We start from the raw sequence: 18,967 nt of genomic DNA, 5'->3' as shown, positions 1-18,967 counted from the left end.
TTTAAATCCGCTTTGATTATCAGGCTACTCTTTGGAAAATTGTATTTATTAACTATAATATTACCCTTTATTGCATTTTTAATACTAGTATATGGTTTTATGCTATTTGAAATTATTAAGTGTTGGAAAATGTAGTTTCATATTGTGCAGGAAATTTGGATAGAACATGCCTCACTGATTTGATTCATAGTGTTTAACAAATGCAAATATTATTTGAAGATGACTTCATGTTTGTGAAGCTTGACCATATTCTCTATTTACTCTTTCTTGTGCCCTTAAGGTTGAAAGTATGCAAACTCTTGGTTCATCCCATGTCACAGTCATCCATTAGGATGGATAACTACATAAATGCAATTGGATTAAAGAAACATAAAAAGACATGTCTTTAAAGAGATGATGGCTGAGAATATAGAGAGAGAATAGTACTTATGGATACATATGATGTAATATAAACCTAGCAATGCAGCTTATTGATGAGATGAATGTTGCTATAACACTAGCAACATAGAAAATATGCTCTTTTACAAAAATATGTTTCTTAGAGTTGTATTTGTGTGGTAGACTTGTATTAAATTTGAAAACCATATAGTAGACTTGTATCAAAATTGATTATGCTATTCCTTTTCTTTGTAAATTATTCTATTCATTTTAAAATGTATTTATGCTTAAGATGTGTATAGCTTTTATTATAGATGTGTTATATTTCATTTGCAATGTACTTGAAGTGCAAATAATCATGTGAAGATAAGAAGTTTGATGCTATTACTCTCAACAAAGTTTTAGAGACAATAATTTTTGTGCTATTTAATGTTCAACTAATGCAAGAATAAATTGTAAAATAGGTACTTACCATGGGAGAAAGAAGAAAGTTCAAGTTTTGGGGAAAATTACCAAAATGACGTCTTTTTTATTACCTTGCATGTCAATAGGCACTTATGCAAACTCAATCATAATAGCAAATACACTAGAGAATGTACTATCAAATCCTTCTTCCTTGAATGATGAGGAAATTTATGGGACTCCAAAACATGCTTTAGGCACAACACATCATGCTAAAAGTCAATGTTTAAGATCGTTGATAAATGATGATAGTTTTAGCAGGGATTTGAGTTTTCTGGTCTTGGAAGTAGGCCAATCAAGCTTACATAACTGTAATCAAGGTAATGCAATTGTTATAGATAATGCATTAGTTGGCACACCATTGAATGCAATTGTCAAAGAGAATGCATCAACCAGCACACCTTTGTGATGAGGCGTTGGATTTAAGTGGATTGGAAAGTGGAAAAATGTTAGAAACAATGTCATCCATGCAAACAGCAACAGAGGAAGCCATTGAAAATGCATCAAAAAATTACAACTCCTCAAGTAAGCAGAAGAGAAAGAGAGCTTGGGATTTTCACAGGAATTTTCAAGAAGATTGGTTAGCTAAATATCCTTGGTTGGAGGTAGACAAAGTGGACACTGGGGATGCACCAAAGTGGGCTATTTGTAAAATATGCACATGGGCAAGGAAAAAGGAGGCAAGGTTGCAATTGAAGAAATAAGCTGTCTTTTGATTCTATTCAATTTACAACAAGGTGAACTACATTCAATGGGCCTGCCTGATGGAAATGCAATGTCTTTTTTTTGTGTTCCAATGTAATTGGTGGTTTTAACAAGAGATTCAGGATGGGAAAGAAATTGAAATGCTGAAAGAACAAATGTTGGAAGAAGAGACAAAGCTATTGAAGGAGGCACTGGCAAAGAGAACTACAAGCAGCCAAACAACTATGCCAAGACTATGAACAAGCTATCAGTAGTAGAGGATCAATTTGAATCCCTACAAGGAACCCCCAAGTGTTCGAGAAAAGGGGGCATCAATCTACACGCAGAGGCAAGTGTTGTTTCTAGGTCGGAGGATGGAAATGCATACATAGATGAGGAGGCTAGTTGTGTAGAGTCTTGGGCATCAGCATTGCTTACACATTTGAAAAAGACAAAGCATCCCACGCTTCCAAACAGTGCATGCCACATGGATTTGTGCAACTTCGACCCTATCACAGAAATTATCGAAAAGAACCTGCAAGGAACCCCCAAGCGTTCAAGAAAAGGGGTCATCGATTTGCACACAGAGGCAAGTGTTGTTTCTAGGTCAGAGGATGGAAATGCGGACATAGATGAAGAGGCTAGTTGTGTAGAGTCTTGGGCATCAGCATTGCTCACACATTTGAAAAAGACAAAGCATTCCACGCTTCCAAACAGTGCATGCCACATGGATTTGTGCAACTTTGACCCTATCATAGATATTATCGAAAAGAACCTTCACTGATTTATTAGGATGACATGTCGACGACCATCAATCAGGGAAGAAGTGTAACGCAGAACCAGCATCCAGAATCTATGGCCGAGGAACAGAGAACATCAAGGGTACTTACAATGGCAAGTTGTCATCCTCGCCAAGGGGAGATTAGAATACCAATGTGAATGGAATACATATTCATCCACTCGCAAGATTTTCGAGAGGGAGGTTGGCTTCTTCCCTAGCTTTTCTTAATAGGTTGAAAGAATAGGCTACTTGGGAAAGAGGTAAGTAAAGCTCTTTGGGAATTCTACCATAACCAAAATCTCTCTCCCCCCTGTCCCTCCTTCCCACTCTGATCCCCCACACACATAATGTGAGTGTCTCTCTGATCCCCCCCCACACACAATGGCTCACAAGTGCATTAAGGAATGCATCGTTTTACATGGTTTGCATGTTTCGATGGACAACTGTTGGAGTTGCTTGATCCTCGGTGTTTGGACTCCAATGGTTCTCCTATTCCCTTCTTCAAACCCAACACAACATCAACTCTGTCTCGCATGAGATAGTAGCAAGGGATTCGCTCATGAATGATAAACTGAGGACAGAATAAAGAACAATTGAACTGTGGGGATGACGTAGAAATATCTCTAAGAGGGAGAAAAGTAGCGACAATGGACGGCAACATGATGGCGTGGAAAATAAGTAGAACGTTGGCAGGTAGTTGAGAGACACAGAAGTGAGCAAACCAAATATGCCATTGAGACAGCACCTAAAAGCTAGAACGCCCTTACGACCAAGAATCGGAGAGGCTGACAACAACATCAGATCCTATAAGAGAAGGGAGTCCTCATCTATAACCAAGAAATCATAAACATAGATGCAAAGAAAGATTTCAAGAAAATGGATTGGCTCTTGCCGCTGACTTGATTCCAGAGATAGACGAGTCTCGACCTATAGATTGGAGCCCCGTCTTCTTAACCAAGTGGGTTTGCTATCCAGCAACCCAAGCTGCCTTGCTTCAACTAGACCATGTTGCCAAGCGTTGCTCCTTGTTTCAGAGTGGTTGAAGTCACGACTAGAACTAGTCTCGCATTGAAGTCCTAGTCGCTGATCCATTCCCAGAATTGGTTCACCTCACCGGCGTCAATTGGGATGTAAGTAGAGATCACAGGGAGGGGTTCACCGTCCACATCGATGCTAACCCCCACTGTAGACCCCTCCTTATGCTCAATGCTCTTCGAGGCTTTGAGCTCCTTGCAAGAGAGGATGGCTGTGAGCCTCCTGAACCTTATTTCCTGCAAGTAGTAAAATCATCAAACTCCTTAAATAATGAAGCTAAGAAAAAAGTGTCTTCCTCTCCCAATTTCAATTCCTAAAGGCAGACAACATTGGCTTTCCAATGGTGAATCCTCTCGGCAAGGACCCATCTCTTGGCTTTGAGGCCAAGACCATGTACATTCCAAGATAGAAGTTTAACTAGCATCGTTAACAGGAAGGTTGGGGCCACCCAGAACTTCGAACATGTTCATCCTACTCGACTTGCCCTTCTTCCCATTTCCTTTGCCAAGGTGGTTCTCTTTCTACGGGTTTTTCTTGCTGAAGCTAGGAATGTCTTCATCAGAGAAGCCGAGCCTCTGTGGCAACACAAGATGGTTAGTTGAAGATGATTCTCCCAACGGAGCAGCTTTCTAATCTTGGGATGCTGGGGGGCCTTGGCCTTGCCTCATAAAGTGACCAATCTCCCTGCATGCAAAGCATGCATTAGGGAACAGACTGAAGCAAACTCGAATGCGGATAGGTTCGAAGTCTCCTGTATCCAGTTCCATGACCTCCGGGGGTTTTTGAGAGATGTCCCACAGAATACAGACTTTGGGGGTAGGATTCGCTTCAACTGCTCAGGGTGGGGGGGCGAAGATAACTTGGCCCAACTCCTTTGCCACCTCATGTATCACAAGTGTGAGTGTAACAGCTTTGTTACATAGTTGGTTTACATGACAACTTTGTTTGCTTCATGATTGGTGCTTACTTGATGCAAATTCTCATGGCCATCTCGAGGGAAATTGCATTGCAATATGCGTGTCTGTGCTATGTTGCCATGGCAGCACTGATGGACACGAAGTCTACCTACATGAGGAGTCCATGTTACAGGTTTGGTTGCATATGCTGCAGTGCATCATTGGTCACGCACCAAAGTGCAAGAAGACAATAAATCATCGCAAGAGGCACTACAAACATGTCTGTTGCACTTTTCCAAGGCCACAAAATTTTATGGAGGACTATTTGCTTGGCTCCTATCCTGCAAGCATGTTTAAGAAGCATCTTTGAATGAGTAGAGATACATTTCAACATATGTGGAAGGCTGGCTCCACATATACAATTTGGAATAGAAAGCAAGATTCAAATTATTGCTAAACAGATGCGACATGGATCTTTATTGGCTCTTCCGCAATAAGAGAAGGGTATTCTCAGTACGCAGGGTTCCGAGGCTTTTTGTCACCTACAGATATATTGGTGTTGTCGGTTTTAATATAAGTGTAGCTTAGGACCTCGAGTCGTATTCGAGTCGTATTCCAATAAGAGACATAGGCTTAAGTGTGGTAAGCAAGCATAGTGCATGCATGTGTGAAAGGAACGTGCATCATCATGGTTGGGATAATGAAGGCTGTCACCTCCATTGGGGGTTAAAAGGTTTAGAAAGAGTTTAAGAGTTAGAGAGAGGTTCAGGGTTCAGAAGAGGTTCCAAGGTTTTGGATGGATTTTAAGGGTTAGAAGGAGGATCCAAGGTTCAGGATAAAGTACATGGAAGAGAACTCCTCTTCCTCATAGATCATGAAGGTCAAGGGTTGAGAGACTAAGGGTTTAGGGGGAGCATAGGAGTGGGAGAGGAAGAGGGTGTAAGAGCATGGGAGAGGAGGAGAGAGAGGAAGAGGGAGGAGGAGAGGGAGGAGAAGGGAGGAGAGAGGAGGAGAGGGAGGAGAGAGGAGAGGGAGGAGAAGGGAGGAGAAGGGAGGAGGAGAGGTTGCAAGGTTGGAGGAGAGGGGTGGAGGAGTTGCAAGGTTAGGACATGCTTTTGAACATGGAGTGCAAGGAAGCATGGACACTTGGAAACAATTGCTTAGAATACCAAAGTAAAACTCAACACAATGCCCCAAAGAGTATGGGCTTCATTCCATTATGGGGTATTTATACAAGTTGGAGAGCTTCTCTCTCTGCATGTAGGTATTGTAAGACATTCTCTCTCTACATGTAGAACTTGCATCTAGGATGCGCATATAGAAGTTGCATGTTGCATGTAGAAATCGTATGTAGAAGTTGCATGTAGAAGTTGCATGTAGGACTTGCATGTTGAAGATGCATGTTAAGAATTCCTAAGAGAGATCATTTCTAGTCTTATGCAAGTACAAGTAGAGCTTTGCCGCTACTCTACACACACATTCTATGCTACCTAAATCTATGTTGGCACAGAGACAACATATCCTCGAATCTATTTTATTACATGTCCTCGATTTATGGCTTATTGTGATCACGGACTTGGTATGCCATGCACGTAACCTAGTGACTCTGAAACTTGTGGCGGGCTAGTCGATCCTTCTACAAAGCCTTAGCACCATACAATTTCTTCTCTGTTTTCAAGAAGCCTGTATTCAGCATTTATTCGAACAGAGATATTTGGCACAAGTGTCGGAGATGATGGCAGGGCAGGGAGAGAATCTGGGGACATGGGAGAGTAATATGGAAGAGTATTAGTTGTGGGAGAAAAATTAGAGGGAAGTGAGGGAAGAGCTGGGCAAATGGTTTGAGCAGCTTGGTGATCCTCGAGGGTAGGATTAGCAAGGGAAGGGAAGAAGTTAGGTCTGAGGGGCTAGTAAGTTTGTGAGTGTTGGGTTAGTTGAAAGTGATGAGAGGCATGAGCAAAGAAACAATGAAGGGAGTAGATATTAGGCTGGAGCTCAGGGAAGGTTAAGAGGGTGGTAGCAGCAAGGATAAGTGAGGTTAAGAGATTGGCATAGAGAGTGGTTAGATATGGGAAGTTAGATGTCAGATAGGCCATGTCATCCTCCAACACTTCTTTTTGTTGGTGCGATGGGACCATCAGCTGCTGCAACGGTGGGATGTTGGTTATGTCATGCCCTATAGATAATATTGTTGGCTTTTGTAGCAATGGCAACAAACTACCAATGACCCTAAGAGGAGGACTGCCCATGAGGCGGCATACATATGTGACGAAAGCATATGTCCTGAGTGTAATAAACCCGGGCATGTGTAGACAAGTAGGATATATTTCTTTCATCTTTGGACAAAAGTCTTAGCAAATTTTGCGCAAAGCTTTTGTCCCTATGGAACGTTCCCATTTGATGTTCGGATTAGTGAATATGATCTTGAGTTGGAGTTGTTTCCATTGGATAAGCACTCGTGCTTTTAGATGATCCTCCGCTTGTAGAGTGGCCACAAGCTCTTAATATACCAGCGTCATGCACTATAGTGGGACTTCATTTGTGGTGTCTTCCATTGCCTCACTGTTTTGCACTAGTAATTGGAGTTCAAGCTTTGAGATAGCTATCTTTTGGAATTGCATCTCATCCATTTTTTCCTTATACTTATGGTCGATGGATGTATATGCATTCTTAAGCTTTTTCATTTGCAAGGCGACGTGTGCTTGTTGAGGAATGACTTCACTGGTAGTCTTGCTTTAGCTACCTACTCGGCAAAACAAATGTGTGGAGTGAGAGAGAGCAATTTTTGCCACACTTGACTCCCAGGATTGTTGATAGGAATGTTGCTCCTTCCTTGAGAAGAGGGTTGATGATGGTGCGAAGTAATATCCCATCCCTATAGAACTTTGTGCTCTTGGTAAGAAGAGGCTATATTTCAAGGAATTAGCATCATTAAGCCTTGTGGGATATTTTGCACCTTGAGTTGGGAGTGAGAAGGTCCTCTAAATCACTGTATAATCAAGTATAATACTGAGTTGACTCTGATTTATAGTGATGGTGTTGTACTTGCCAACTTGTGCATCGTTGGAGTGGTAAGAATGGAGAAATTCCATGATGTACGTGATCATTGTAGGACTGTCCTCTAAGGATTTTAGGCACTCAAACAAACTGCCAAGACCCCTTTGCTCTAAGAAAGCTTTTGTTGCATTGGAAAGTGCATAAATTGATGTAGGTGGCCACACAAGCTCCAAGGACTGATCCTCATCAATGGTTGTGTAGGCCGGTGGTGATTGGGGTGGCATTTGTACTTCTTATGTCTCCATGTCATGCATAGAATCCTCATCAAAGTTATCACTCTAAACCACAAATGCATGTGGTCACCTTAGTTGAGAGGAGGTAGATGGCTGCGAACTCTAGAGGGGGTCTCGTGGTTGAGGTGGTGGGCTCTTTCTTCGCATCCTCTTTAGTGGTAGCATTGTTTTTGAACTTGCATCCATTTTGATATGGTGTACCATTGATCATTAAATCAGTTGGTATGCAGGAATGAAAGTTGTGTATGTGTAGTGTGAAAGATGTTATTTTAGCACATGCTTTGAGAGTGGAATGAAAGTGTGTGGCACAATTATTCACACAATCTACTATGTGTCTAAGAAAAAGTGTGTGAGTGCACATGACCTAATAACTAGGTAGGGACTAACTTTTTTTTTTTTTCTGGGATTTCATATTGCACCTAGGATTCATGCATCACTTTTGAGCCCTAGGTTGAAATTGGTTGATGCTACCTATATGTGCGAAGATGTATATATGTGAGTGAGTGCTCGTGATACAATCTAATACTACCTAAGGAAGACTTAGGGTTCCTAAATCTTCATTATTATCGGGGATGGTTTGTGTGTTGATGTAGTAGCGCTTTAGACGGCTCACGTTTATGGTTGTGTTGAATTGGACTCCATCCAATGTTTCTAGCAACACAGCTCCGATGGGATTCAATTTCTTAACTCTATAAGATCCTTGACCTAGATATTTGAGTTTTCCCTTGTGGACTTTGGCATTGTATAGCAAAACCAGGTCACCTTTCTTGATGTCTTTGGCTTTAAGGTTTATCAAACCATGCCTTTCTTCTACGTTTTTCTATTGTCATGGCATGGTAAGCGACTAATCTAGTCTCTGTATGTTTTTCCAATTGATACAGTCTTTCTTTCAAGAATGCATAATCTCCCATGTGTTACTGTACTACTATGCATAGGCTTGGTATTACACATTCTAGTGGGACCACAGCTTTACACCAATTGAAAATGTGTATTCCCTGTACTGACCTTGAGTGTCGTTCAGCATGCCCATAACACTGCATTTAGTTTCTCTGCCCAATCAAAACGCTTTGGGTCTACTACCTTGGTAAGGATAATGCATAATATTTTATTGGTGGTGGATTCGGCCTGTCCATTCCCTTGGGGTAGTAGGGTGTGCTTTTTCTATGGATTACCATAAAGCGAGACAAGAGTTCTTGGATAACCTCATTGATGAAATGTGTGCCTCTATCCGACACATTTTCAATGGGACATCCAAATCGGGTGATCACATTCTCATATAAGAATCTTGATGTGCTTCTGGCATCTGTCAATCTGACTGATTTAGCTTCAGGCTATTTGGTAAAGTAATCAGTGGTCACAATGATGTAGCATGCCTATGTTCCCTTTGCCACTGGATGGATGGGACCCATAAAATCAATCTCCCATTTTTCAAATGGCTTTTGTGCAATGACTATTATTAGGGGATTGAAGGTGTTGTGTTGTGGTTTATTAGTTCGTTGGCATACATTATAGCTTTTGACATATTCATAGGCATCTGCCCAAAGTGTTGTCCACCAGTAGCCTGCGAGAAGAACTTTTCTTGCTATTGCTTCCCCTTGGAAGTATCCTCCTACAATGCCTTCATGGACTTCATTGAGGATTGGCATGATCTCATGTGGCATTACACATCTCCTTAAAACCCGGTCCTTGTCCATCTTGTATAGTTGTCCTCTGCAATGAGATGATAGGGTGCAACTTTTAAAATTAGTTTTTTGACATCCACTACTTTCATTTCAGGGGGTGGTCTTCTTGCCATTAAGTATCCAATGATATCTGCACACCAATCTGGAACAGCATCTATTTGAAATAGTGTGGCATTTGGCAAGTCATCTTCTACTCCAGTGGATTCTTCTCCCGTCTTGACACGAGACGTGCGATCGGCAATGTAGTGTTGGGCAACCTTGCGAACCACTATTTTGAAATTGAATTCTTGAAGCAAGAGGAGCCACATGGTTATTCCTCCTATCAACACGGACGGTTCACTAGATAAAGTAATGCTTGATGATAAGTGTAGAAGACAAAAATTAATTGCCAAAAATAGTGTCAAAATTACTTAACACTATACACCATTGCCAAGGCTTCTCTTTCTGTGGTGATATAGTTGATCTCTGCATCATTGAGTTGTCGGCTGGCAAAGTAGAATGGGTAGTCTTTCTGATGTTCACTAGATTGGAAAAGCACACTCCCAATTGCATACTTGGATCCATCAATATGAACATGAAAATCAATATCCCAATTGGGAGATATAAGAATGAGTTCTGTGATTATGTGCCACTTTAAAAGGTCAAAGGCTTGGTCGCACTCTTTTGTCCATAAGAATTCCACCAATAATTTGTAAAGTGGTCCATGGCATACCACAAGATAAATCTTCTATAGTAGCTAGCATGTCCCATAAAGACCTATACACTTGTGGAATTTTTAGGAGGAGACAATTCCATGATGATTTTGATTTTGTCCATGTCAGTTGCACTCCCATGTTGAGAAATGATATGTCCCAAAACAAGTCCGTGGGTAACCATGAACTGTCACTCCCTACATTCGATTAAAACTACTTCAAGACATTTTAAGTGGTCATTATTATTTGAATGGATGCACAAATCATCCATGAACACCTATAGGAACTAATTCAAAAATGACTCGAAAGCGGTGAACATGATTCTCTGGAATGTGGTCGGGGCATTACAAAGGCCGAATGGCATGACTCTAGAGGCAAATATACCCCATTCTGTAGCAAATGTTATTTTTTATTGGTCATCAGCAGGAGCAATTTGCACTTGGTTATAGCCATTAAATCCTAACTGCACATTTTCAGCCCCTGTTTCAAGGTCCTAAGGAAAACCTAAGTCCTTATTGGAATGGATCTTTAGGTTCACTATTCCATTCAAGGTCAACCATAAAGAATGGCACTTTTGGATTGATTGGTTCTTCATGTGTGAGTGTTACATAATTGTATTTCTGATATTTCTTGCTATGAAAATTATTCTATTGTAGTCAAGTGTGACTATGGCAAATTATTCCATAGGAGCACACCGGACGCGGCGGGGTCCTAGTGGATGCTTTGTGGGGTTTAGTTGGGGATGCCTAACTACCTGTGTTTTTTCCAAGCTGGATAGTTAGTATTATGGGTGATTCCATGTTAATACTAATGTCGCTAGTGTTACTAGTGTTATAGCAATTGGTCGCAAGGTGTGTATTTTGATGTCTGTATATCAAGCATACAATTGTGTTGGGATTAGCTGGTGTGATGAATCATCAATTGATTGTAATAACTAACACAACTGGCAGCTTGAGTACAGATGATGAGTTGGATAATGAGGAACGAAGATGGTGAAGGTAATTTGGATCGATCGAAGTATCCAATGGCTGTCAAAGGCCATGGGCCATATTGTAAAGTAATGAATTTTAAGCCGTGGGCTAATTTATTTTAATTAATTATGGATGAGAGCATATTAAGCCTTGTGATATTTTAAGCTCATGGAGCTATGTTGATCAATCCATCTGATTATGGACAATTGATGCTTTTGGATGTACTATTATTGGCTCTTTGCTTTTTGGAATTACAATTATAAATACTCTAGATGGGAAGCAAGAGCCACCATCTAGGGGGGTAGACTGGACCTTGGCTTCAATTTGCGAGAAGATGGGATCCAATGTATGGTAGTGTCAATCGTCACCAATGCTTGGATCCAATTGTTGACATTGCTTTGTGTATCTCCCGCTAAGGCATGTTGTTGCAGGGAGGCTGATTTTCTTGAGATCGTCGATGAAGAGGTTTCATCCAACACTCTAGGCACAATTGGTTTTACTCATGTCCCCACATTGATTCTCACTGCGGTGTTGCAATTTTGGATTATCAATCTATCAGTTCCCCAATCATGGAGGATTAATGCTTCATGCAACCAAGTGCGTCCAAGCAAGATTTGATAAGATTTCTTGAGGAGATCCAAGATTGTGAATTGAAGAGTAAAGCAAACTCCTGTGACTTTTGTGAACACTCCATTCACTATTCCCAAGGGCTTTGCTCGTGATTCATCTGCAAGGCGTATGTTGAAATTAGCCTTTTGCATTGGTGGGAGACTTCATTCATCATAGAGATTCTTGGATAGAACATTCACACCTGCTCCACCATCCACTATGGCTTGGACTTCATCATATGCTTTATGGATCAAAGGCACAGTGATGTTGCGTATGTCATCTCGCTCACCCATCCGTAGAGGGATATCTTCTATGTCTTCCATAGGTGGAGGGGGATCCACTAATTCAATCCATCCTTTGAAACTCTCCCAAATATTGGGATAATTCTGTTAAAGGATTCCTATTGAAATGGACATAGGGCAACTTAGAATGCTATAGAGTGCAGCGACTTCAAGTTGGTGTGGCGGTACATTATGTTGTGAATCTAGTTCCTAGCACAGAGGCTCGAGTACAATGCCAATACTTGGTGGGGCTAAGTCAAGGATTGGATCTTGTGCTTGCTTCTTAATCTTGAAGTGAACTTGTTCTTTTTGTACCCATTGTTGAAGTGCCAGAAATCGAGTCTTTTCCACTTCTGCATTAGGGTTTGGAACTTCTTTTATGTTATGATCTGGAGCTGATGTTGATGTGCTTGGCTGCTCATTGCTTGACGGAGATATAGGCACTTGTGCTTTCTTTTGGAGAGGTCTTCTTGATTGAATTGGAATAGTCGGTTCCTTTGTTGCCTCTTTTTGCTGGTGTGTAATTATATTCAAAGTTTACTATGCTTGTGGGCCCTAGACTTTGATGGTCCACCCCAATAATGCCGATTTGGATGTCAGGCTTAGCCCCATTTTGTTGTAGGATCTTATTTTCCATGGGACAATCCATACAAGCATGGCCGATGCCACAATCTCTGCAGAATCGTTGGAAAGTAGCAAGGCTACCACGATGAGGGCATTCTGCGATTCGGTGATTCTCTCCACAATCGTAGCACTTTAGTGGTACTCGCTATGTGTTGGGCCGAACTTGATTCGCACAGACGAGTATTAAACCTTCTGCTCCTTCCACATAGTACATTGGGTACTTAGCTTCATGCTCGAATTGCGAATTCCTTTTCTCGGCTTGAAGTTGTTGTATTGGAACTATCGGAGGGGCTAGATTTGGTGCTCTTGGGTATGGTCATGGATTTGGATTTCTAAGTAATTGCGGGACTTGGGTCGTGATGGGAAGATTATTTAATCTCAGAGCTGGGGGTGCTTGTGCAAGTGTTGGTTGCTTGTACATTGGGATGGGTGTCGGTTGGTATTGTTGAGGTCGAGGCGGGTTGTTGCGCATGTTGAAGATGCAACTATTTTCATCATGCCCACCAGCTACGTAGATGTGGCACCGCAACCTTGGCAATGGATTGTCGTGTGCATTGATCCTGGCTCTTAGGACCGGGCATTCATTTGCTATATGATTGGCCATGCAGTGTGGACACCATACATTTTCTCACTATGGATAAGTCTAAGGGGCCGGCTGAGACATGTGAAGCTTTTGTTCCATGGCATGCATCATTTCTTCTCGGAGCTTCATGGTCATGGCCTCTAGGTGATCTTCATGGTCATGGCCTCTCGGAACTTCATGGTCATGGTCATGGCCTCTAGGTGATCTTCACTAGATGTTTCTGCAGTGGACTTGACTTTTTTCTTTTTAGAGTGCTTATCATGCGCATTGGCTCTTCCATCATCACTACTGGTGTTAGAGTCTATCATGCCATCCTCGATGTTAATGGCTGCCACATGAGCAGCACTAAATGTTTTGTAACTGCTGTTGCTGATCTTTTTCATGTCTTTGCGGATTTTCTTCCTTAGGCCTGCAATGAACCAAGCGGTGAGGTACTTATCAAAATGTTCACTGCTTTTGCAATAATATTATTAAAGCCCATAAAGAAGGAATGTTTGGAGGCAAATAAGCTTTAAGGGATTTTTTTCAAGAGGTGTCAAGAAACATCTTAAGGTCAAAGCAAGGATACAAATACCGTGAGTACAAAAACCATATATGAAACCATAAAGCTCTGGGGAGGTCCACACCTACATGATCTCTTGAGCATCAATCTTGGAGGCCCATCTATATCTACTACGAAGCATGAGGGTAGAAAGGCAACTCAATTCATACCTGGAGATAATGAATATATATTCGTTGCAATCGAACATATCTACACTGATGCAAAAATAAAATATGGATTTAGTTCCAAAGTACCTTTTGTCAAAGTTGAGGATGAAACCACAATCAAGAGATGAACTAGGTATTAGTAACCTTACTTTTCTTTTGTCAAAAGTATAATTTACCCAGCATTATTTTTAAATTTTTATTTATAGGTGGAATGCAAAAGAGACACTCTAATAGGATTCTATGGTGCAAAAGGAGGATCATTAATGTGTATCTCACAATGTTATCTACGTGGGTCAAGGATCACATGGTTATGATAAAATTGTAAATGCTTTTTAGAAATGTCATAGGGCATTATGCTAGAGTCCTCATCGCCAATCCTCTTCATGAATGCCTTCCATGGCTAGCTCTTGTTGTGCATTATACTTGCAATTGCTTTACGGCAAAGTTCATTGGGAAGCAATGGGATCTTGTAGAGAGGTTGTGGAATGTAAAATTAAAGCATGTCATAGGACCTATAATTGGTCACACTTCTGATGGTGATACTTGTCGTCATAAGTTAATGCTAGAGGATTATATGGACAAAGGTAGCAGTCGATACGGCATTGATTGGTGTGGTTGGAACATTCAAAGGAGAGTATCCTTGTGGCCTTAAAAAAGTGATTGCCCAAGCCTACAATTCCCGATCTCCCTACCTATTACTCCAAAAATTTGCGATAGCTCGAAAAACTCCTTAGTAGCCACATTACAGAAGGAGCGGGGGCGATGTGCAACAATGTATGTGACTTATGTAAGGATCCGCTTACTAAGTGGTAGGAGAGGGTGACCCTGGTCCCCATCAATATACTACAAATTTTGAGATGGCATTGGGCATCACCTAGCCACATGGAGATCTAGTGGGGTTGAAATATGGGCAATAGATTGGCTCATCAAACTTGAGTGGCCCCCCGCCAACATCAGGTCTTCGTATTCATGGCCTCCCTAAAGGACAACGGAGTTTTGAAGCTGAGCACCCAACCTCTCCTCCTCAAGCCTTGACAGATGAAGTTGGTGCTTCCAATAAGCAAGCTCACCGCGATCCACCACTTAGGCGAAGACACCATCTTTAACGGCATTTGCACGGCTTCAACCCAAGCACCTTCACATTCAAGCAACGGCCGGCTCTTACCAGTCTGTGAGGACATGGTTAAGGGTAGCCGAGGTGAGATGTTAAAACTTGAGTCAGGCTAACATAGTTCCAAGTACAGTCACTGAAGTGCCAATCTACTCAGAAGCGATGGAGTCCTAGACCAAGCACCATTTTGTAGTAGAAGGTGCAAAAGATTGCAATAGATGCACTAATCAACAATAGCAGCATGACGCATTGAGCACTACTACACTTGAAAGACAGTCTAAAAGATATAATCAATTTCGAGTTATTGCAGAAGTAGTGGGTACAAAAGGGAGAAAGATTTTGAAGAACGTGGATACTAGATGGAATTCTTTGGTTCAACCCGTGAAGAGACTATGGGATGAATACAAAACTTTGGTCTATTTAATGCATATGGAGGCAGAAGAGGTTGAAAAGGGATACTAGCTGGATTTTCTTGGTTCAACCAATGAACAGACTATGGGATGAATACAAAACTTTGGTCTATTAAATGCATATGGAGGTAGAAGAGGTTGAAAAGGCAGATGTTTTACATCATAGACTGACCAACATAGATTCGATATTGGGATTGCGTGGAATTAGTCCTCTTTTAGACAAAATGAATATGTTGACTAAAATGTATCAATCCAAGGATATTTATATCAACGAATATGTCAAAGCAATGAAACTCACTAATTTGAGTATAACAGCAGCATATGATAAAAAGTCAAGCTCCAGTTTTCAAGACAAAGAATTGTTCAAAGATTGGAAAAGTTTTAATAGACTTGGATGGGGATTCCTCTCTTTTAACATGTGATGAGGAAGGATATGTTTGCCTTTGTGCAAATAATTAGGTTTTCAGGTTGGAAAGAGAAAAGAAAAGGCACAAAAGACTGCAATATGTAAAGAAAGAGGCTTTTTTAAAGAAAGTACAAGCAGTGAAAAATGCCCTTAGTGAAGTTGCAAGTGCAGTGGTAGATGAGATTAAAAGCAAGTTCCCACAAAATGACTTAATGGAAGCATTTACAATCATATTCCCACATTTTTGGATCAATGGATCTTGTGAAAGTATCAAAGCAGGTTTAAAAATTCATATGGATGCTCTCAAAAAACACTTTTGAAAGGACATTGACATGGATGATATAAAGTACAATGGTCCATTGGACTTTGAAAAGCTTTATTCACAATCTTCCCTTTTTGGAGAAGTCATGCACCAGCAAAGCAATTCAATGGAAAATGTTCAAATGCAAGGTTCTATGGTTCGGCTTTGGAGTGAGCTGTCCCGTAGCACATTCCTACAAGATAACATTCTGAGTACTTCAAGCTTGCAAATTTATGTCAAACATTTATTCTTGGCTCAGTTGAGAATGAAAGGTGTTTCAATACTCTAGGTTACTTCAAGAATAAGCTTCCCAATAAGCTGGATGAGAACTTAGATCTTAGCTTGAGATTGTGCTCTTGTTCTTATGATGTTAGTATCTTTCCATATGATAGAGCATTAGCACTATGGAAGTCAAGTTGTAAAAGGAAAGGCTATAATTAGCTTTTTGGACTATTCGAACTCGACTTTGAGAACTTTCTTTACAAAAGATCTTGAGATTGTACTCTTTTTCTTATGATGTTAGTACCTTTCCATATGATAGAGCATTAGCACTATGGAAGTCAAGTTGTAAAAGGAAAGGCTATAATTAGCTTTTTGGACTATTCGAACTCGACTTTGAGAACTTTCTTTACAATGTATTTGAAGGATATTCATTACCCTTCACTAATTTTATGCTTTGTATACTTTATAAATGCTAAATAATTTATGTCTTTTTGGATTGTGAAATAGAAAAAAGAGGTAGCTTTTGGTATTATTAGTTTTAAATGTTGTCTATTTCATGTCTTTTTAGATTGTGAAATAGAAAAGAGAGGTAAGCACTATGGAAGTCAAGTTGTAAAAGGAAAGGCTATAATTAGCTTGTCGAACTATTTTTTTCAGTTGACTTGGAGAACTTTCTTTACAATGTATTTGAAGACCATTCATTACCCTTGATGAATTTCATGCTTTGTATAATTTATAAATACTAGCTATTTCATGTCTTTTTAGATTGTGAGATAGAAAAAAGAGGCAGTTTTTGGTATTTTTAGTTTTAAATGTTGGCTATTTCATATCCTTTTAGATTGTGAAATAGGAAAGAGAGGTAGCTTTTGCTATTATTAGTTTCCAACATATTTGGGAACAATGAAAGTTTTAAAATGATCTAGAATATTTTGCCAAAATTTGAAAGAAAATTTATAATAAAAGTTGAAATTCGACAATGATTTGAAACTTTATAAAATTATATATGATATACTATATTACTATACCTTCGAGAAAAACACATCCTGATAGTATACTATTTTTAATTAGTGAGATTTTGTTCAAAATGTCATCCAATTCAAATTCAGGTAGCTCGTCAATAGACCTTGGAACAATTGCCATGTTTCTATCTTTGTTTTGAAGGTAAGGTTCTTTTTTTTTTTTTCATGAAGAAAAAACATAAATTAACATCAGAAACATCAAGAGTAGCAGTTTGTTCAACATTTGCAGAACGTGCCATACTTTACAAACATCTTCCCTCTCCAAAAGCAAATATAGAGCAATTTTTTGAGAGCTATGTTATTGGCAACAAGGGTAGCACATCTACTTGTTCTACTATATGCTTACATGGAATAATTGATGTCTTCTTTAGCCTTAACAGCTTTGTTTTTTCAACGAATTATGATGTATTTTGTTTCCTCACCTACAAGCCCTCAAATTTCAAGTAAGATGAAAAAAGCCCCGTTCTAGTCCTATTTCATCTACGAAGTTCTGGATCATACATAAGAAGAGATCATGATCAAAACTTCTTTGATCCTTGCCATCCGCTCTTTGTACACAACCACCAAACTGATTGCTTTCTGCAATCTAAGACTTTTAGAAGCTTTGCTCAAAGTCTTACGTTTGAAGGACATCTTCTAAGAGTAATAGGAAAGTTGGATGGTCGTTTGGCAAGCAGCTTCTTCGAATCTAAATGAAAGATTCCAATATCAAACATCAAATTATGAAATTTAAAGTTCAGTCTACAATTTGGATTTTCAAATTCTTGGACAAGAGAGGCATCTTATTTATACAAATCAACCCACAGCTAGGAGGTTATCAAAGGGGACAAGGGGGAGAGATTTTAAATTTCTAGATCAACCCAACACCTTTTCTTTATTTGCTTGTGGTTGAAGTAATTAGCATCTTTTTTGGCGTGCCGTAGTGCAAGTCTTGGCGACGGATTTGCACTACAAACGCAAAAGGGGATTTGTGTATTTTTCACAATTTCGGATAATTTGTTGTCCACTTTTAGTTAGCATCATTCGTTTTTAGTTTTGCTAAGTCTCTCTCTCTCTCTCTCTCTCTCTCTTCCCCGGCCTCTTTTCCATGCTACGCATCCCATTCGTCTTCTTTGTCATTTTGGATCTCCAAGGTAAGCCACTTGAACTTTGTTCAGCTTGTTAAATCTTAGGTTGACATTTTTGGACTAAAAACTTCCAAGCTATGAACTTGCTAATGACTGCTGCTTTTTGAATGCCACTCCACAAATCTCACTTCTTTCAAGGCAACCTTGGATTATTTCGTTCTATAGAGCACGTGCACATATCACTTGGAATAAATTCAATAACTTTTTGATTAACAATGAGAACACTCCACATTGGGGGCCTGATTTCAATTCAAAAGGGTATTTCTATTAGGTACTTGGACTACAAGGTTGGCATGGGTCTCTCCTTCGCAACATTTTGCTCCTACGTTGGAGAGTACTTGGAGAAAACTCCTCTTTTGGAGTTCAACCAAACTTGACCTCACTTCCAAGGTGGTGGTTTTTAACTAGGACACATTCGAAAAAGAGCATGTGGAGATTATTCAATCATACATCCATGTAAGATACACCATTTCTTCTAGGTTCAATCTAAGCATCTGCAAACCCACTTGATCCACTTGCACCCCCTACAATCCATGTACACCCAAAACTAGCTGACAAATACCAAGTCGTCGTGCTTACACATCTTCACCGACTATCCCACACACCATAGTGCTTGCAAAGATAGAAATGAAACCCATGCACCACAAACATGTCCGCCAAGATCATGACATATTTTGATATATATACCTTGTCTA

This window comes from Dipteris shenzhenensis, chromosome 6, assembly GCF_047967505.1.
Source record: "Dipteris shenzhenensis isolate YYH24624 ecotype China chromosome 6, Dip_SZ_1.0, whole genome shotgun sequence".
Classification (NCBI taxonomy): domain Eukaryota; kingdom Viridiplantae; phylum Streptophyta; class Polypodiopsida; order Gleicheniales; family Dipteridaceae; genus Dipteris; species Dipteris shenzhenensis.
The sequence above is the reverse complement of the archived record's forward strand: the minus strand, read 5'-3'. Positions refer to the sequence as shown.